General features: G+C 46.2%; 1 protein-coding gene across 1 annotated transcript in view; it reads right to left on the reverse strand.

Moving 5' to 3' along the window:
- The window catches only part of CACNG3 (calcium voltage-gated channel auxiliary subunit gamma 3), a 184,292-nt gene that overhangs the window by 61,675 nt on the left and 101,037 nt on the right, over nt 1–21,580 (reverse strand). The window lies entirely within an intron of this gene.

Genomic DNA, 21,580 nt, shown 5'->3' on the forward strand with positions numbered 1-21,580 from the left:
TACAATACGCCAAACAGCACAGAGACAAGCCTCAAACCTTCTGGCACAAAGTCATTTGGAGTGATGAGACCAAAATTTAGCTTTTTGGCCACAACCATAAGGCTACTTTCACACTGAGGCGCTTTACAGGCGCTACAATGCTAAAAATAGCACCTGTGTAGTGCCTGTAAAGATTCGCTCCTGTGTTCACACTGGAGCAGTGCGCTTGCAGAACGGTCAAAAAAGTCCTGCAAGCCGCATCTTAGCAGCGCTGTAGGAGCGGTGTATTCACCGATCCTAATGCGCCCCTAGCCATTGAAAACAATGGGGCTTTGCTGGTGCTTTCAACCCTTTTCCGGGCCGCTAGCGGGGGGGGGGTTAAAACTGCTAGCAGCTGAATAGCGCTGTTAAAATGAAGGTAAAGCGGCGCTAAAAATAACGCCTTTGGGATGATCTAGAGTGGAGACTGTGAGCCAGGCCTTCTCATCCAACATCAATGCCTGACCTCATAAATGCGATTCTGGAAGAATGGTCAAACATTCCCATAGACACACTCCTAAACCTTGTGGACGGCCTTCCCAGAAGACTTGAAGCTGTTATAGCTGCAAAGGGTGGGGCAACTCAATATTGAACCCTAAGGACCAAGACAGGGATGCCATTAAAGTTCATGTGCGTGTAAAGGCAGGTGTTCCAATACTTTTGGCAATGTAGTGTATATAATGTACAGCGCTGCATAAATTGTTGGCGCTATATAAATACCTGTAATAAATAAATAATAATAATAAATAAATAATACATACAAGTATCTTTTTATCACGTCTATCAACCATGAACAGTTGTAAAGGGCTCATGCATTTTTAACCTGAGCCCATAATTTGGGCGCCGCTGGTTTCCGGCGCATTACAAGGCCGTGTCCTCATTAAAATTCCAAGACTCCAGAAAGCGGTTTTGACGGATGCTCTTTGGGTTGAGTGTGTTTTCTCTCTGTGTGTTTATAACTGTCACTGTCTGTTTACAGTTTGCATGTAAGAAAGATGCACATGAGTGTGCCCTAATACGGAGTGCCACGGTTACCATGGCAACTGGCAGTCATTACCGATGCAGCGTTAACTCCCAGCTTGCTGACAGGCTCAGCATATTTTAATTAATATTGCGATCTCTCCTCTCCGAGAGCTTGTTACCTGTCGGCTTTTAAATACTTGCCCGCTCGCACTTTCAGGTTGAATTTGCTGCTTTGTGTGACTGGGAGACGAGGAGGACCCCGGGCTTTGTTTTTTTAACAGAAGGAGACACACTTTTCTCGCCGCAGTCTCATACATGTTCAACTCAATTATATACAAATGAATACCCCTTAACCATCGTCTGTACCATCGCTGTCAAAAACAACTTAAAACGGCATGGAACCCAAAAAAACTAAATTTTATTATATCACAGCTTACCAGTTCTTAAATGTGATGGCTGCATTTGTTTTCTTTTTTAGTCCATCTTTTCTTTTATTTTCAGCTGTTGATCCTGCCACTAAGTCTGTTAGTTTTTTGCTTCATTTAACAGACAAAGCTGTACAGCATTTTTATTTTTTTTATTTTAGTAATGGCGGAGATCAGCAACTTATAGTGGGACTGTGTGGTAAGCAATCTGACACTGAGTGGGAACTGACTAACTGACACTGACAGTCATACAGTGATCAAATGTGCTAATACTACACACTGTCACTGTACAAATGACACTGTATTGGAAGGGGTTAAAGTGGAGCTTCACCCAAAAGGGAAAGCTCCGCTTTCCTGCCTCCTCCTCCCCTCTCCACTGCCACATTTGGCACCTTCTTGTGGTGGGGGGAGGGAGGAGCAGGTACCTGGTTTTGACAGGTACCCCTCCCTCTTTCAGCTAAGTTCGCCATGGCAAAGTGAGCCGAAAGTTTGAACCTCCTTCCCTCCGTAGCCGGCCTATTCAGAGAGCGTAGCACGATCTGCGATTGCACAGTAGGGTTCACCACCTGTTTTGATTGGCAGGCATCCATTGTGGGCACTGATTGGTATCCATTGTGGGCACTGATTGTTATCCCTGGTGGCCATGGGTGGCATACCTGGTGGTGACTAGTGGTGGGCATCCCCGGTGTTCCTGGTGGCGTCCCTGGTGGTCCAGTGTGGGCATCCTCGGGGGGGGGGGGGGGAGGCTTTGTGCTAATAATCAATCAGCACAGACCCCGATCGTCTCTCCTCTACTCACATCTGTCAGATGCAAGTGAGGAAAAGCCGATCAACAGCTCTTCTTGTTTACACTGTGATCAGCCATGATTGGACATGGCTGATCATGTGGTAAAGACTCTCCATTAGAGACTCTTTACCTAGATTGGAGTTGCGGTGTGTCAGAGTGATAATCACCGTGATACGCACCCCCGGTGGCGCGCAGCGGCTTGTTATCCTGAAAGATGTCATAGGATGTCCGGTCAGGGTAACACAGCCACTTTGCTGATGTCTGTTTGTGTCTGTGTATAAATAGTCAATGAGTTTGTTAGCTGTCAGATGGATGCACTAAGCAAGCTAGATACTGAGCCATGAGGAGGTAGAAAAGAACAGTCAAAAGACCTGCATAACAAGATAATGAAACTTTACAAAGATAGAAAAGGAAATAAAAAGATATCCAAGTTTACACTAACCATGAGTGAAAGAAATGTTTTTGTGTTATCATTCATATTCTCTGAAAAATGGCCAGGAAATCATGTAAACTTATGAGCACAACTGTATATGCATGGGGCAATCTGCAAGTGGTTCATGATTGGTAAACTGCAATATATAGCAATTTTGTTTTGGGGATTTATACTGCTTTAAACAAGGCTTTAAATGGAAGCTGTAATGTATTACTACTGACATACATTGGTGGTAATTATCAGGGTTTTTTTTTTTATCAGAGAATAAAAGGCAGGTACTATACCCCTCCTGCCCAGAAACAAAAAATTATTGTAAGGGTTTTTTTTTTTTTTTTTTAAATAACAAACATATCATACTTATCTTATCATACTTACCTCCACTGTGCAGCTCGTTTTGCACAGGGTGGCCCCGAACATTCTCTTCTGGGGTCCCCCGGTGGCTCTCACGGCTCCTCCTCGCATCAGATAACCCCCTAGGAGAAGCGCTCTCCTGGGGGGGTTACCTTGCGGGCGCACTCCCGAGTCCAGCATTGGGCATCCATAGCTGCCGAGTGTAGGACTCGGCCCCACCCCCGGACACCTGCATCATTGGATTTGATTGACAGCAGCAGAAGCCAATGGCTGCGCTGCTATCAATCTCTCCAATCAAGAGCCAAGAACCCCAGGCAGAGAGACAGAGCGTCCCCGCTGGATGAAGTTCCAGGGTTCAGGTAAGTAAAATGAGGGGGCTGGGGGGTCGGTCACTGCAAGGTGAATTTTGACCTTAATGCATAGGATGCATTAAGGGGAAAAACACAAGAGTTTACAACCCCTTTAATTAACAATAGTTCCCTAGAATACCTTTAATTTTTTTTTAATACAATTACAGAATCGCGGTGGAACGTTATTTCTTAATGGCACCCTAAACGTGGTGCGATTTTGACGCAATTGTCAGCGACAAATCGCGCTACGCTCCAGGTTCTGTGCCAAGGTTTGGTACGTGAGCTTCTTTGGAGTGGAAGAAGGGCCATTCAATTGAATAGTGCCGCTCCAGAATTGTGCTCTAAAAAATTTAATGAATTTAGCTGCAGCAGCAGTCGCTGTGCTACGCTCAGGTGTGAATGAAGCTTAAAGCGGAGGTCCACCCTAAAGTGGACCTTCCACTCATTGGAACCCCCCCCCCCCCCCCCGGCGCCACAATTGGCACCTTTCAGGGGGGAGCAGGTACCTGTACAGTACAGGTATCTTCACCCACTTCCGGCATAGCTATCTGCGGAAAGGGGCGTAGATTACGCCCCTTTCCGAAAGTCCCCCGCTGCCTGCTGGGAAACACACAGATCCCAGAGGCAGCGGGACCATCCTTATTGCGCAGCGCGACTCGCGCATGCGCAGTAGGGAACCGGGAAATGAAGCCGAAAGGCTCCACTTCCTGATTCCCATACCCAAGATGGCGGCGGCAGCACCCGAGAGACGATCGAGAGATCGGCTTCGGGTGCCGACATCGCGGGCGCGCTGGGCGTGTAAGTGTCCTTATTTTAAAAGTCAGCAGCTGCAGTATTTGTAGCTGCTGGCTTTTAAAAAAAAAAAACGGCGGAACTCCCAGCGGACTTCCGCTTTAATAGAGTTTTAATGAATACATAATAGTCATTTTATATATAACTAGATTTCAGTTTTCATTTCTTCCTTTTCTTTCTTGGGTTATTTTTCATACATTTATAAAAATGTGTTTTTATGGTTGGTGCACAGGGATTTGTTACATTTTCTTCAGTATAATGCATGCGTAGGTCTTCCAAAAGTAATATTATAAAACTCATTAAAATAAAGGTTTTGCTGAAAGGGGGCAATTGGTAAAGAAAGGGTTACCAGCTGTAAAATGGAGTTAAAGCGGTATTAAACCCAAAACCAAAAATGTGTTATATTGCAGCTCACCAATCACTAAATATGGTGGCTGCATTAGTTTTCCTTTCTTTTGTTTTTTTTTCTCTCTTTTTTTCATCTGGTGATCTGGTCAGTAACATAACTCTTGTATTATAGTGTCCCCACTCTGGAGCACGGCAACATTGTCATTCTGAAGGGGGCGAGTGTTAAAGCGTAACTCCACTTTTGTTAACAAAAAAACATTCCCCTCTGGGTGACCTGTGTACTTTGCAAAGATTTTACCAAACTTTGTTGCAGATTCCTACCGATTGTTAATCTGAAGAAATCAATGTTTGTTCCTCTGTGCCCAGGGTGGATAAAAATCAATGATTTAAAAAAATATATATATAAATAAATAAAAAAAATAGTTTTTGTTTTTTTAATCAGGTTTTTTAAATTTAAATCACTTTTGTTTAATTTAAAATGTTTTTTGTCAAATTTCTTTAAATAAAATGTTTTTGGAGTAAAAATCTATCTAAAGATAGTTTTCTATTTAAGATGCATTAATAATTTAGTTTATTCAGCATGAAATGGAGCTTATTTATATAGTATGAGGCTTAATATTCTGCAATATTTATGTAGCGGCAAGCTCCTGAAGAGCACGCGCTATGCGTTTTTTTAAATTAAAGCGGAGCTCCACCTGAATTTCAACCTCTATGCCCTTAAGATTGTAATAGGGTGTAATTTCAATATATCCCCATTACCTTGCTGCTACCATCTTCTGTGTTCGTTTATTTTTCTATTTCCTGGTCCTGGAGTCTCCGGATATGGGCGGTGCGGCTGCGGCTAGGGGCGGGGTTTCAGCGGCAGGTCTGCACTTCCTTTTGGGATCCTGGGATCCTTTTTTCAAGTTTCCAGGAGTCTGTGCGACAGCCAGTTATTGTCAGCGCTCGGATTTATTTGATCTGCGCATGCGCGAGATCGGGGCTTGAGCGGGCGGTGCATGCTGAGACATCAGCAGCACAGTGTCCCGGAAGAGAATGCCGGTGGGCTTCACATGCCCACAAGCAAGATGGAAACTGTCAGGAGACAATTTTATCAAGTCTGAACAAGTCGGAAAAAAGGCAGCATGAGAGTTTTATAATGGAACAAGTAAGTGGAACAATTCAAAATCGTACTCCTTGTCATTTCCTAACAGAAAAAAAAAAAAAAACGGCGGTGGAACCCTGCTTTAAATTTTACCAAACTACAGTTTGGTTTGGGTCTATTTGCCTAAATTTGACTTCTGTGTCAATCTGACTGGGCTGTAAGATGTTCAGCCTGGCCACAGGGGGGTGCTGTCTCTGGTGGCAGGTGTAGAACTATGGTCTGGTGAGGCGCTTAAGTTACTCTCTTTCAGAGCCAGGTCAGTGGGAGTGGCCCTCTCGCTGTGCCCTCTGGGAGAGGGTATTTAAGATATGGACGTTACGTGGTTCAGGGTTCCGGTCCAGTATGATGTGCTGATTACACGGTCCTGGTCCTCCTGACCAGCCCACAGGAAGGCTATGGCCTGGGGTGCGGTTCCACCCAACTTTAATGTCTCAGGGCTGGCTAGCAAAAGGCAAGGAAACTAAAGGAGAATTCTGAGGTGGTTGGGTGCTGTATCCAGTTCGGGAGAGACCCATTGTACTTCGAGCATTCCAGGGGAGGACTCTTTAGAAGAACACCACGACGGGTTGGTTTTCTTAACAAGAGCCTGGAAGGGCTGAAGTTACTGAAAGAATCCGGTCTTGTGGATATCGCCAAGCAGGCGGAAAAATACAGGTATCCTACAAGTGTTCTACAGCTTAGTTTCCTACGTGTTCTGCAACAATGTCGGTGATAAAGACTTTGTTCCTGAGTAAACACCTTGTTGGCTGCTAGGCCTTGTGAGCGAGGGACTGTCCAACCTGAGTGATCAGGGCCGTCTTTAAGGTAGGGCAAAAGGGGCAACTGCCCTGGGCCCTGTCTCTTTTGTGGGCCCAAAATAGCTGCCTCATACTTGCCAATTATCCAGGTTTAAATTCCCTTGTCCCTTGAAGTATTAGTCCTGTGCTGTGTTCCGATATCTCAGTGTGAAGTGATGGTACTAATGCTGCCCAGCTCTGCCCTATTGTTGTGCACAGATGACTTACCCGCAGACCCTGTGTTTACATGTAAATAACTGGCATTCATATGTAAATAGTGGCGGCAATACTAAGTAAATAGCTGCAGTTGGCGGCATTGATATGTAAATAAAGGCGGCATTCATATGTATATCATGCTCCCCTGTAGTGAGGAGATGATGTGCTGTAACCTCTAGCAACTAATCAGTGAGCCGTAATGTGTGCTGTAACCTCTAGCAACCAGTCAGTAAGCAGTGATGAAATGCTATAACCTCTGGCAACCAATTGCAATTGCTGCCTGATCTGATACAGTAAACTGATTTTAAGTCTAGCTGCTATTTATTGTATGTCTCAGAGCAGGTGGAGAGTAAAAATGCATGGGGGGGGGGGGGCCCAAGAAAATGTTTGCCCAGGGTCCAATCAATATTAAAGATGGCCCTGTGAGTGATCATCCAGCTACGAATGGCTATTCTCTGGATGCAGTCAAAGTAAGTTCCATAACGTTTATAGACTTTGACATTGAGAGTCCCTGAATTCCTTCCCAACCCTCTGATCCCAAGTCTCAAGACTGTTCAATGGTTTGAGTCTTTGCAAATAAAATCCATTCAAGTGGATCTATTGTCAGCCTCAAGTTACTGGGCCATCTACCACGGGACATCCCCTAGACGTGCACAAAGGAGAACGGAAGGTAACGGTAAGCCCAAAAAATAACCAGCAGCTCCTTCGGGGGTTAGTGCTACATTTACATTTCTGGTAAACTCATTCAATAAATCCAAGCTCTGCAAGCTGAGATAACATGCACTGCATTGATGCATTCACACAATTTCACAGTAGTCAAGTTCAGGAATATTCCTTTATCCCATTGTTTTGCAAATCTATGTACACTACAAACTGTATGATTAAAGCTTATTATTCTAAATAGGAAACTTCATTTTGTTTGCAAACATTAAAGATTCTAATTACCTTACTACATTTAAAGAGCAGCTGTGATTTCAAATCCATCATGACCGCACCTGTTAGCGACATCTACTCAACTGCTGCCACCACATCTCTCACCTTATTGTGTCATTGCCGCATCACCAGCCGTCCCATTAAAATGAATGGGACTGTCGGTGAGTCAACGGCGGGTCAGAGGAGGAGGAGCTGCTGCAGGACAGAGATGACAGTTGCTCATTAACCACTTGCTGCTCAGCCACTACAGTCGTACTTTGTAACGTTGCTTTCCCCTGTGGCCACTAGGGGCACGCGCACGGCCCCTGCTCGCCCACGGAGCCGATGCGAGTGCCCGGTGGTCACGATCACCGCTGGGCTCCCGTGATCGCTCGGGGGACACCGTTAACTGGGATCTGTGTGTGTAAACACACAGTTTCCGGTTCTCTGAGGGGAGAAGCGACAGATCGTCTGTTCATACAGTGTGAACAGCGATCTGTCATCTCCCCTACACAGTCCCCTCCTCCCTTCAGTTAGAACACACACTAGGGAACACATTAACCCCTTGATAACCCCCTAGTGTTAACCTCTTCCCTGTCAGTGACATCTTTACAGTAATCAATGCATTTTTATAGCAGTGATCGCTGTATAAATGACAATGGACCCAAAAATGTGTCAAAATTGTCCGACGTGTCCGCCATAATGTTGCAGTCCCAATAAAAATTGCAGATCGCCGCCATTACTAGTAAAAAAAATAATTAATAACAAAAATGCCATAAAACTATCCCCTATTTTGTAGACGCTATAACTTTTGCGCAAACCAATCAATATACGCTTATTGTGATTTTTTACCCAAAATATGTAGAAGAATACATATTGGCCTAAACTGAGAAAAAAAAATGTCATACATTTTTTAGGGATATTTCTTATAGCAAAAAGTAAAAAAGTTTTGAATTTTTTTCCAAATTGTCACTCATTTTTTGTTTACAGCACAAAAAATAAAAATTGCAGAGGTGATCAAATACAACCAAAAGAAAGCTCTATTAGTGGGGAAAGGTGCAACGTCGCACAACCACGCAATTGTCAGTTAAAGCGATTCAGTGCCGAATCGCAAAAAGTGCTCTGGTCAGGAAGGGGGTAAAATCTTCCGGGGCTGAAGTGGTTAAAAATTATGATTTAAATCGAGTTGATTTAAATCAAGCCTTTTTACTAGTGATTTAAATCACGATAAAGTCCCCTTTCACACTGAGGTGGTTTTCAGGCGTTTTAGCGCTAGAAATAGCCTCTAAATAGCACCTGAAAACCGCCTCCCAATCATTTCAGTGTGTTTTTCAACACTGGGGCGGTGCGCTTGCGGGAAGATAGGAAAAGTTTTGCAAGCAGCATCTATGGGGTGGTTTGGGAGCACTGTTTACAGCGCTCCCAAAACACCCTGCCCATTGAAATGAATGGGCAGCGCTTACAAAGCGCCTGAAAAGTGGTTCGGAAGCGCCGCAACACGGGTGTTTTAAACCCTTTTTTGTAGTTAAAAGTGCCCCACTAGCAGCCGAAAAGCGTCGCTAAAACGGCTAACGGCCGCAGCTCAGTGTGAAAGGGGTCTTAAATCGTGAATTCGTAAATCCACCCTTTGCAGAGTGGCCCCAGTCCTCCTCTTCTGGGGTCCCTCAGTGGCGCTCCTGGCTCCTCCCCGCCTCGAGTGCACACGTCAGAGAAACGTTCTCCTTGGTAGAGACCCAAAACCTTGCACAGAGCAGGTAAGTATACAGTTGTGCTCATAAGTTTACATACCCTGGCAGAATTTTTCAGAGAATATGAATGATAACAGAAAAGCTTTTCTTTCACTCATGGTTAATGTTTGGCTGAATCCATTTATTCTCAATTAACTGTGTTTACTCTTTTTAAATTATATTGGTAACAGAAACTACCCAAATGACCCTGATCAAAAGTTGACATACCCTGGTGATTCTGGCCTGATAACATGCACACAAGTTAACACAAAGGGGTTTGAATGGCTATTAAAGGTAACCATCCTCACCTGTGATCTGTTTGCTTGTAATTAGTGTGTGTGTATAAAAGGTCAATGAGTTTCTGGACTCCTGACAGACCCTTGCATCTTTCATCCAGTGCTGCACTGACATTTCTGGAGTCATGGACAAAGCAAAAGAATTGTCAAAGGATCTGCGGGAAAAGGTAGTTGAACTGTATAAAACAGGAAAGGGATATAAAAAGATATCCAAAGAATTGAGACTGCCAACCAGCAGTGTTCAAACTCTAATCAAGAAGTGGAAAATGGGGGGTTCTGTTGAAACCAAACCAGGGTCAAGTAGACCAACTAAAATTTCAGCCACAACTGCCAGGAAAATTGTTCAGGATGCAAAGAAAAACCCACAAATAACATCAGGTGAAATACAGGACTCTCTGAAAACATGTGTGGCTGTTTCAAGAAGCACAATAAGGAGGTATTTGAAGAAAGATGGGCTGCATGGTCGAGTCGCCAGAAGAAAGCCATTACTACACAAATGTCACAAAGTATCCCGCTTACAATACGCCAAACAGCACAGAGACAAGCCTCAAACCTTCTGGCACAAAGTCATTTGGAGTGATGAGACCAAAATTGAGCTTTTTATCCCCAACTATAAACGCTACATTTGGAGAGGAGTCAACAAGACCTATGATGAAAGGTACACCATTCCTACTGTGAAGCATGAAGGTGGATTGCTGATGTTTTGGGGATGTGTGAGCTACAAAGACACAGGAAATTTGATCAAAATTTATGGCAAGATGAATGCAGTATGTTATCAATACTGGAGGCAAAGTTCAGTTAACCCGTGGGATAGACACAGTTCATCCTCTTCCATCTGGCTGGATCAGATCGGAGGGCCCATAGAGTAGCCGTACCTGTCATCTGCCAACTCCGCTCATTGTTGCCCCGCGACTGGTTACCAAGTTGCTTAAGTGGCCCTTGCTCTTTAAAAGGTTGGGCACCCCTGATTTATATTCTCTGAAAATTGCCAAGAAATCGTAAATTCTGCCAGGGTATGTAAACTTATGAGCACAACTGTAACATGTTTGTAAAGGTTTTTTTTTTAAATAACAATCACTTTAATTCGTCATTTTCTTACAGCTGCCCCCTCTGTTATTGCTAGATTTTGGCGCCAACTGGCAACTCCCTCTTTAGCTGATTAGGCTTGTGAAATAGACAAGGTTGAACACCTAGAACATGTGGCTATCATATGTTCTAGGTGCTCAAACTTGTCAATTTCACAATGATGATGCTGGGATGCTGATAAGAATAAATCCCATACCATTATGTGGACAGTGTGGTTACATGTCCGGTTTTCCTCTGGTTTTGAAGTTTTGTAGCAGATAAAATGGACAATGCTTCCCCTGGAACCTCCCATGTCTAGGTGGCTTCCCTTCCTTTACCTATGATAACATAAGGGACCTTTATGTTATCATAACCCCGTGCTTTTTAGACCTCTTATTACTATGGTTTTAATGTATACCTATACATTCTCTGGACATGGACTACTATGTTTATACTATGTACTGTTTAACCACTTAAGCCCCGGACCATTTTCCAGCTAAAGGTCCAAGCCCCTTTTTGCGATTCGGCACTGCATCGCTTTAACAATTGCGCGGTCGTGCGACGTGGCTCCCAAACAAAATTGGCGTCCTTTTTTTTCCCACCAATAGAGCTTTCTTTTGGTGGTATTTGATCACCTCTGCGTTTTTTGTTTTTTTTAGCGCTATAAACAAAAATAGAGCAACAATTTTTTAAAAAAATTCAATATTTTTAACTTTTTGCTATAATAAATATCCCCCAAAAATATATAAAATAAACTTTTTTTCAGCTTAGGCCGATACGTATTCTTCTACATATTTTTGGTTAAAAAAAATCGCAATAAGTGTTTATTGATTGGTTTGTGCAAAAGTTATAGCTTCTACAAAATAGGGGATAGTTTTATGGCATTTTTATTAATATTTTTTTTTACTAGTAATGGCGGCGATCAGTGATTTTTATTGTGACTGCGACATTATGGCAGACACGTCGGACAATTTTGACACATTTTTGGGACCATTGGCATTAATACATCAATCAGTGCGATTAAAAATGCACTGATTACGGTAAACATTTCACTGGCAGTGAAGGGGTTAAGTGTGTGGGGTTTTTTTAACTGTAGGGGGGGGGCGTGGCTTGGCGTCTGACGTCACTGATCGTCTTTCCCTATAACAGGGAACAGACGATCAGTGACACCCTCACTAGGAAGCACGAGGAGAGGTTTGTTTACACTTACCTCTCCTCGTTCTTCAGCTCTGTGACCCGATCGTGGGACACCGGCGGCGATCGGGTCCGCGAGTCCCGCGGCCATGGTCACGGAGCTCAGGACCGGGTCGCAAGTGCACCGCCGGCGGCGCGCTCGCGATCCACGGCTGGGCACTTAAAGTCAATGTACAGGTACGTGATTGTGCCCAGCCGTGCCATTCTGCTGATCTATATCGGCGTGAGGCGGTCCTTAAGCGGTTAAAACGTAATAAACAGATTCAACATAAAAAGGAAAAAAGAAAAAGGGGACTAAGAGTAAATTGGATGCGCTTGCCATTGCATTGCTTTGCACCCTCTGACCATATTTTATTCAGCAAATGTACCAACTAGCAGAAAACACGATTGTATAATCTTATTCCAAACCTTTCTATAAAATGCAAATTTAATCAACATTCACTAAAAGAATGTCCTGTGTCTATTAATATGCTGCATCCTTGGTCTCGTTGACCTGTATTTCCGTTGATTGCCCATGTACATGAATTCAGCTCCCTTTTGATTGGATCGTCACAGGCCGTTGATTTTTTGTTCTTTGTCAGGCAATGCGCCAGAATTATCCAAAGGTTTCTCCTGCTAATCCTGTTACATGAGTGGTCAGGCTTTGATTGTTACAATGTAATTTAGGCCAATATAGAATAGGTCACATGTTCAGCATGGAAGATTTGCTGAGCCCCCGGGCATACAGTGCAGCCAGAATGTCTGTTATAGAAGAGAATATTTTACTGAATGCTGACAACAGCTGAGAAAGGAGAAGATTATTGAGACTTATTACATCATGGTCTGTGACATGGAGTTTGCTCCACTTAAATCTCTAAAAGGGGAACTCCAACCTTTTTTTTTTTTTGATTGATTGATTTAGGATGGAGTTGCTAAGGGTAAAAACTACTGATGGATTTCGGTTTCTGTCTAAGGGCCCATTCACACCAGAACACCGTGAAATCGCGCATTATGCGCTTTTCCCTTTCCGCATTCAAAACCATTGAACCAGGGACCCAGTGCTGACCTGAGAAAAAGAAGTAACGGTACAGAGAAGAGTAAAGGTAAAGAAAGGGGGGCAATGATGATGGATAGGAGAACAATAAAAGGAAGGGAGTCGGAAAAGTGGAAAGGGAGAGAGAAAGGGAAAGAATGGGTAAGGGGGTCAGACAGGTCTTGCTAGGTCCAGAGCTCATCAGATAGTGAACAATGTTTGGTCAAAGCCATGGCATCTAGACCCTTGGAAATTTAGGCATTAAGTCATGCATTATCGCAGAAAGCTTCACATTTGTCAAGTACCAAGACATTTATCGAAGAGTGTGAACTTTACATTGTAATACAGTAGATGTGCAGATCACAGGACAAATACCATCACAGGGTCAGGGCCATATGGCTGATATATACGTCGAAGCAAAAGTAGCCTAAGCCCACTTAGTCTGCCAATGCATTAAAAGAGATCTATGGGGTATTTTGTTATTTTTTTTAAGATTCTTACTTACCTGGGTGGATGCAGCTTCAGTCCCCCCGTGCCTCTAACACTGAGAACTGAGCAATCAAACACTGCCGATCGCTCGGTATTCACAGCTCTGTGAGTAGAGAGCTGGTGACTGTCAGTCAGCACCTCTCTGCTCTTCCCCCTCCTCACTTACTGGAGCGCTGGGCTGTGGAGGGGGCAGGAGCGTCCGGCTGAGGCACTTAGGGGCTCGCATGCAATCCAGGCATGTGGGTGGATCCCAACCCATGCCAAGACCAGTTCTGTGATGTCGGCCAAAAACGGGTCACAGGAGTGCAGAACGAACTGCACTCCTTTGATTCACAGGAGACGTACAGCCAAACAAGCTTTAGCTGTACTTCTCATTTAAAGCAGAAGTAAGGCCTACCCTTAAGCTTGTGGGGGTAGGGGGCAGAGGTCAAGATGACAGGGTGGTCGTCACGTCCTCCATGTTTCATGGGGCACCAAGCAAGGGTTACATGAGAAGCCTACCCCAGGGTGGGTTTTTCTAAGCTAGGCTAGGCACTTTGTACAGGGTCACTGACATACGCATAGGATATCCTAACTTGAGTCACATTCACGACCCGGACAGATGACTAAACATGAGCATACTCTAGTAGACTCTCTTGATGTCATATACACCAATATGGTCACTTGAGCATTTATGAGGGACATGCAAAGTCAGTGCCCTCTCCACCTGTCCATTGTATCATTGCTACCTCACTCCCAGTAATGGTATGGGGTCCCGCCATGCACCTTGTGCAGACTCCATACGTGCACTTCACTTACCTCTTTCTCTTTGGTACCTGTGTATAGGATGAGGACCCCAGTGGTGCAGATCGACTCCTGTTGCTATGGGAGACAGATAGTGGCTGAGTGCCGACAACATCTCCCTTGCTGCAAGAAGCTGTCTCACCTGCCACATGTACATGCTTAATGACAGGCTGCTAAAGAAACCTTTGTTAACCTTGGTAACCAATGTATCTTCACACTGTGTTAACTATAGTACAGATGTCTTCTTTAGAGGTCGACTGATATATCGGCCGATATTTGGCGTTTTTTAATTAATCGGCATCAGCCGATTGTGCTGATGAAAAAGGCTGATTATCAATTGCAAAAGACTTCTGTAAGGCCCCTATCACACATATGTCCGTATTTCATCCATCCTTTTTGGGGATGAAATACGGACATACATGCATCCCTATGGGATAGCGGGAGTGGGTGTCTGCGGATGATCATCCGCAGACAGCCGATATCGTCTGTCTCCGCTATGATCCGATTCTGCAGACAGAGGAAAATCCTATTTTTCTACCCGTCTGCAGAGCGGATCGGATGAACATGGACAGACGGTCCGTGCTCATCCGATCCCCCATAGAAGAAAGCGGAGATCTGACAGGGCGGTCCCTGCACAGTGTTCCGAGACCGCCCTGCAGTGGCGGCTGGGGAAGTTTTTGGATGGGGGGCGCCAGACCCCCGCCCATCATGACCCCGCCCATCATTTTGGCCCCTCCCACTTCTCATAAACCACGCCCCTTATGTAATCTGAAAAAAAAAATGGCGTGGGTTCCCCCCTCCGAGAGCATACCAGGCCCTTAGGTCTGGTATGGATTCCAAGGGGAACCCCCTACGCCGAAAAAACGGCATGCGGGTCCCCCCCAGATCCACACCAGACCCTTATCCGAGCACGCTACCCGGCCGGCCAGGAAAGGGGGTGGGGACGAGCGGGCGCCCCCCCTCCTCCTGAGCCGTACCAGGCCACGTGCCCTCAACATGGGGGGGTGCCTTGGGGGAAGCACCTTGTCCCCATGTTGATGAGAACAAGGGCCTCTTCCCGACAACCCTGGCCGTTGGTTGTCGGGGTCTGCGGGCGGGGGGCTTATCGGAATCCGGGAGCCCCCTTTAATAAGGGGGCCCCGGATACCGGCCCCCCACCCTATGTGAATGAGTATGGGGTACAATGTACCCCTACCCATTCACCTGTGAAAAAAAGTACAAAAAAACACAACACAGGGTTAAAATATACTATTGCACAGCTCCGGGGGTCTTCCGTCTTCGGGGGTCTTCTCGCCGGACTCCTCCGCTATCTTCTTGTAGCTCTTTTGCTAGCGGAGGAGCCCGGCTTTCTTCCGACTTCGGGGGTCTTGTCCCCCTCTTCGGTTCTTCTGCCGTGCCACCGCGCCTTCTTATAGCTCTTTTACAGGCGGTGGCCCGGTCTTCTGTCGCCGCCGCCGCCGCCGCCCGTTCTTCTTCTTCTTCTCCAGGAGATGTTGACTCGACGCTCTCTCCGGCCGGAATGCCAGGGACGCGCTGCGCTGCCACTTATATAGGGACAATGGGGCGGTGTCACATGGGTTGATGTCACATGGGTTGGTCACATGGGTTGATGTCACATGACGACAGTCCCAGCATCCTCCGGGACTGTGACATCGTAAGGGGGCGGCGTCACCATGTGACATCAACCCATGTGACCAACCCATGTGACATCAACCCATGTGACACCGCCCCATTGTCCCTATATAAGTGGCAGCGCAGCACGTCCCTGGCATTCCGGCCGGAGAGATCGTCGAGTCAACATCTCCTGGAGAAGAAGAAGAAGAAGAAGAAGAAGAACGGGCGGCGGCCGCGACAGAAGACCGGGCCACCGCCTGTAAACGAGCTATAAGAAGGCGCGGTGGCCCGGCAGAAGAACCGAAGAGGGGGACAAGACCCCTGAAGTCGGAAGAAGAGGCCGGCGGCGAGGAAGAAAGCCGGGCTCCTCCGCTAGCAAAAGAGCTACAAGAAGATAGCGGAGGAGTCCGGCGAGAAGACCCCCGAAGACGGAAGACCCCCGGAGCTGTGCAATAAAATATTTTAACCCTGTGTTGTGTTTTTTTTGTACTTTTTTTCACAGGTGAATGGGTAGGGGTACATTGTACCCCATACTCATTCACATAGGGTGGGGGGCCGGTATCCGGGCCCCCTTATTAAAGGGGGCTCCCGGATTCCGATAAGCCCCCCGCCCGCAGACCCCGACAACCAACGGCCAGGGTTGTCGGGAAGAGGCCCTTGTTCTCATCAACATGGGGACAAGGTGCTTCCCCCAAGGCACCCCCCCATGTTGAGGGCACGCGGCCTGGTACGGCTCAGGAGGGGGGGGGGGCGCCCGCTCGTCCCCACCCCCTTTCCTGGCCGGCCGGGTAGCGTGCTCGGATAAGGGTCTGGTGTGGATCTGGGGGGGACCCCCACGCCGTTTTTTCGGCGTAGGGGGTTCCCCTTGGAATCCATACCAGACCTAAGGGCCTGGTATGCTCTCGGAGGGGGAACGTCAATTTTTTTTTCAGAAATTTGGCGTGGAGTTCCCCCTTCAGAGCTCATTCTCTGATTGGCCACGGCAAAAGTCGCCTGGCCTGGGGAAACCTTTCTGGCTGTGAAAGCTTTTTTTCCATTCATTCAGCTAAATGCATGAACATTCTCAACAAAGTAGAAGCTAGAAAGCCTTTATGCAGTGACTCACCTCCTACCTCACTGTCTTGCAGCTCCGCTCGGGCTGAGGAACGGAGCTGCGGACGTCACTTCCGGGTTTCGTGAAGCAGCCGAAAGCCGGAAGTGACCTGCCTGTCTAAGAATGACAATGCTCCCGCCCGTAGAATCACAGTGATTTTACGGGCGGAAGCTAGTCGGCGTTCTGCAGTGCGCCGCAAGGCGGGTTTTTAACCCGCAAATGAAGCGCCATGGATGCAATCTTGTGATTGCATCGACGTGGCGCTTCTCATAGTGCACTGTGACCGGCGCCACAGTACACTATGTTAAATTGTTAAATGACATATTTTTTTTTTTTAAATGTCTTAAAGGGCCCGTTTTTTTTTTTTATTATTATTATTTATTTATTTATTTATTTTTTTTACACCTAGGGGGAGGGGGGGCGGCGCCCGGGCGCCCCCTATGGGCGGGCCGCCACTGCCGCCCTGTCATCCGCCGGCTCAGCGAGGATAAACTAAGCGATCCCCGCTGAGCAAGCGGATCATCACTGGGCGGATCATTATGGATCTGTCCTGTGTGAAAGAGGACTTATAGAAGTCAATACAAGTTGCCTGAAGTCTGTGGAGTGACTTCTCCTCTCTGGGCAGTCTGCTAAGAAAAGAGCAAAGAGATACAATGTTTCTTCTTCTTCAATGAACTGAACTCATAAGGAGTTCATTTAAAGACTAAATCTTTTCTGACACTTGTTGCTTACAAGTAAAAATCCTGTATTTTCTGCTAGAAAATCACTTAGAACCCCCAAAAATGATATATATTTTTTTTTAGCAGAGACCCTAGGGAATAAAATAGCCGTTGTTGCAATATTTTATGTCACACGGTATTTGCGCAGCGGTCTTTCAAATGCAATTTTTTTTTTTTAAATACACTAATGATTAAAAAAAAAAACTAAAACAGTAAAGTTAGCCCATTTTTTTTTTCGTCCAAAAGTTTTTAGTACCTGTTTTTGTGTATTTAATATTTAATATATAGTTTTTTTTTTTTTTATCTAAATTATACATAAAGTGAACTGATTGGAGGTTTGTTTTGTTTAATAAATGTTTAAATGTAAGAAATTTTCTGTATCAGTTATTACTTAAGGCTGCTTTCACACTGGTGCGGGCGGGTGTTGATGGTAAAACGCTCCTAGTTTTAGTGGCGCTTTACCGTCATTTTAGCGGCGCTATTCGGCTGCTAGCGGGGCACTTATAACCTAGCTAATGGCCGAGGAAGGGGTTAAATGTGCCCATGAAGCGCTGCTGCCAAATCGCATAGCAGGCGCTTCGCCAGCAGTGCCCATTCATTTCAATGGGCAGGAGTGGTGGAGGAGCGGTATACACTGCTCCAATGATGCTGCTTGCAGGACTTTTTTTAACGTCCTGCCAGCTCATAGCCTCAGTGTGTAATCACTCGGGGCTTTCACACAGACTGCAGGGGAGCAGTTTTGCAGGCACTTTACAGGTGCTATTTTTAGCCCAAACGCGCCTGAAAAACGCCCCAGTGGGAAAGGTGTCTAACTGTTAGATTTTATGAGATGAAGGGGAAAAAAAAAAAAGGCCTACCATATTGGCTCAAAAAAATCGGCATCATATATCGGCCGGCATCGGCCAGAGAAAAACCTATATCGGTCGACCTCTAGTCTTCTTACACCAATGTGTCTAGTGACCCGAGCTGTAACTATTAGTGATGGACGAACGTTTCGCCCGGCGGTCGTTTCGCGGCGAATTTCCGACATTCGCGGTCCGCACGTTCGAACGCCTTTTTCCGTCGTTCGCCGCGGCGGACTTACGTGTTTAATGTATACAAGAACTTTAACCTTTGGTGACACGTTTATCATGTGATACAGGACAGCCAATTGAGACATGACAGCACATGGACACTTGTACATTCCCCCTAACCTATAAATACACCCGATCCGGTGGCCATTTTACATTCTTTCTTCTGTTACGATAGGGACAGGTTCCTGTGTGGAGTAGGGAGAGATAAACCACTAGCTATTTGGTACACAAAAGTTCTTTTCAGGACTGGTATAGGTGTTAGGTGTTGATAGGTTTGCTGTGCTGCTGATTCTTGCAGCAGCCTGAGTGTCTTTTGTTAGTTTAGAGAAAGGGAAAGGACGGTGTATGCTACAGGGACAGCCAGATTAGTCTTTCATCATCATCATCATCATCATCATCATTAGCTGTTACTATCAAGGTCCACAAAAGAGCTGTTCCAGTAACCACTAATCGTTCTCTTTTTTTGCCAATTTGTATAGGGACAGGAAGGAAGCAGTGTTGTCAGGCAGTGAGGGTAATTTTAAAGACTTGCTGTTATTATTAGTTCCACAAAGGTTCTTTTCAGGACTGGTATCAGTGGTACAGTAATAGGCTTGTACATGTATAATATTCTTTCTTCCAAATATAGAAAGGATATTATACTTGACTGCTGCCCTTCTGCTGCAGTCTGCTAAACATTCACAACTCACTTGTTCCACAAAAGTTCTTATAAGGACTGGTAACTTGGTATAGGGTGCTACGGTACATAGGCTTGAGTGCGGTACAGTCTGCTGTTCTGTAAGGACCGCTATCGGTCCACAATAGATAGGGTTGACGTGCACCACTGCTGACCGCTCACCTATACTGCAGCAGTCCTTCAGCGGTATAGGGACTGACGTACAGTCTGCTAATCACTAACACACAACCTGCTTGTTCCACAAAAGTTCTTATAAGGACTGGTAACTTGGTATAGGGTGCTACGGTACATAGGCTTGAGTGCGGTACAGTCTGCTGTTCTGTAAGGACCGCTATCGGTCCACAATAGATAGGGTTGACGTGCACCACTGCTGACCGCTGCCCTATACTGCAGCAGTCCTTCAGCGGTATAGGGACTGACGTACAGTCTGCTAAACACTAATACACAACCTGCTTGGTCCACAAAAGTTCTTATAAGGACTGGTAACTTGGTATAGGGTGCTACGGTACATAGGCTTGAGTGCGGTACAGTCTGCTGTTCTGTAAGGACCGCTATCGGTCCACAATAGATAGGGTTGACGTGCACCACTGCTGACCGCTCACCTATACTGCAGCAGTCCTTCAGCGGTATAGGGACTGACGTACAGTCTGCTAAACACTAATACACAACCTGCTTGGTCCACAAAAGTTCTTATAAGGACTGGTAACTTGGTATAGGGTGCTACGGTACATAGGCTTGAGTGCGGTACAGTCTGCTGTTCTGTAAGGACCGCTATCGGTCCACAATAGATAGGGTTGACGTGCACCACTGCTGACCGCTGCCCTATACTGCAGCAGTCCTTCAGCGGTATAGGGACTGACGTACAGTCTGCTAATCACTAACACACAACCTGCTTGTTCCACAAAAGTTCTTATAAGGACTGGTAACTTGGTATAGGGTGCTACGGTACATAGGCTTGAGTGCGGTACAGTCTGCTGTTCTGTAAGGACCGCTATCGGTCCACAATAGATAGGGTTGACGTGCACCACTGCTGACCGCTGCCCTATACTGCAGCAGTCCTTCAGCGGTATAGGGACTGACGTACAGTCTGCTAATCACTAACACACAACCTGCTTGTTCCACAAAAGTTCTTATAAGGACTGGTAACTTGGTATAGGGTGCTACGGTACATAGGCTTGAGTGCGGTACAGTCTGCTGTTCTGTAAGGACCGCTATCGGTCCACAATAGATAGGGTTGACGTGCACCACTGCTGACCGCTGCCCTATACTGCAGCAGTCCTTCAGCGGTATAGGGACTGACGTACAGTCTGCTAAACACTAATACACAACCTGCTTGGTCCACAAAAGTTCTTATAAGGACTGGTAACTTGGTATAGGGTGCTACGGTACATAGGCTTGAGTGCGGTACAGTCTGCTGTTCTGTAAGGACCGCTATCGGTCCACAATAGATAGGGTTGACGTGCACCACTGCTGACCGCTGCCCTATACTGCAGCAGTCCTTCATCGGTATAGGGACTAAGAGTTTTGTCACAGGGTCATTTAAAAAATGACAGGCAGAGGAAGAGGCAGGCCCTTCCGCAGGGGTGGTAGGGGTAGGGCAGGAGCAACAGGCTTGAGCCAAAGTGGGAAGTTGCAGAAGGTGCGTTCAATTACTTTAAAGGATGCACCAGACTTGGTTGAGTGGCTCGCTCAGCCTTACTCTTCTGCACCCTCCTCATCCTCTCGATCTGCACCCTCTTCTTCACTCTCTGCTATGTGCACCCCCAAAGACACTACCACCAACAACACGACCACCACCACCACCACCACATACCTTCCGCTTGAGTCACTGGAATTATTTTCCGATCCATATCAAGAGGACATTTCTGATGCGCAGCCACTCTTGGTATTGGATCAGGAAGAGGAGGTAGCAACAAGCGCTACTCAGCAGTCTGACGCCAGTACCCAGATCAGCCCAAGGAGGAGGTTGGTCCCCGGTGTTGCTGCCTACTCCGAGATCTCTACTTATAGCGGTGGGGAAGGTGACGTTGATGATGACGTGTCTAGTGATGTCACGTGGGTGCCCACAAGAGAGGAAGAGGAGGGGAGTTCAGAGGGAGATATGGACCAGCAGATAGGGAGGAGAAGCAGCAATGACTTACATTGCACAGCAGGGACAAAGCAGACTGCAAATGTATCAGGAGCGAGTCATCGACCATGTACGGTCACATCTGGCGCTCCCAGGACACCGGCACATGGCTCCGCAGTGTGGGCTTTTTTTAACGTGTCCGCTGCTGACAATAGCGTTGCCATCTGCAATCTTTGCAGTCAACGCGTTAGTCGCG

The sequence above is a fragment of the Lithobates pipiens genome, unplaced genomic scaffold (genome assembly GCF_037356315.1).
Source record: "Lithobates pipiens isolate NorthernLeopardFrog02 unplaced genomic scaffold, aLitPip1_a1.2 Scaffold_22, whole genome shotgun sequence".
NCBI classification, from domain to species: domain Eukaryota; kingdom Metazoa; phylum Chordata; class Amphibia; order Anura; family Ranidae; genus Lithobates; species Lithobates pipiens.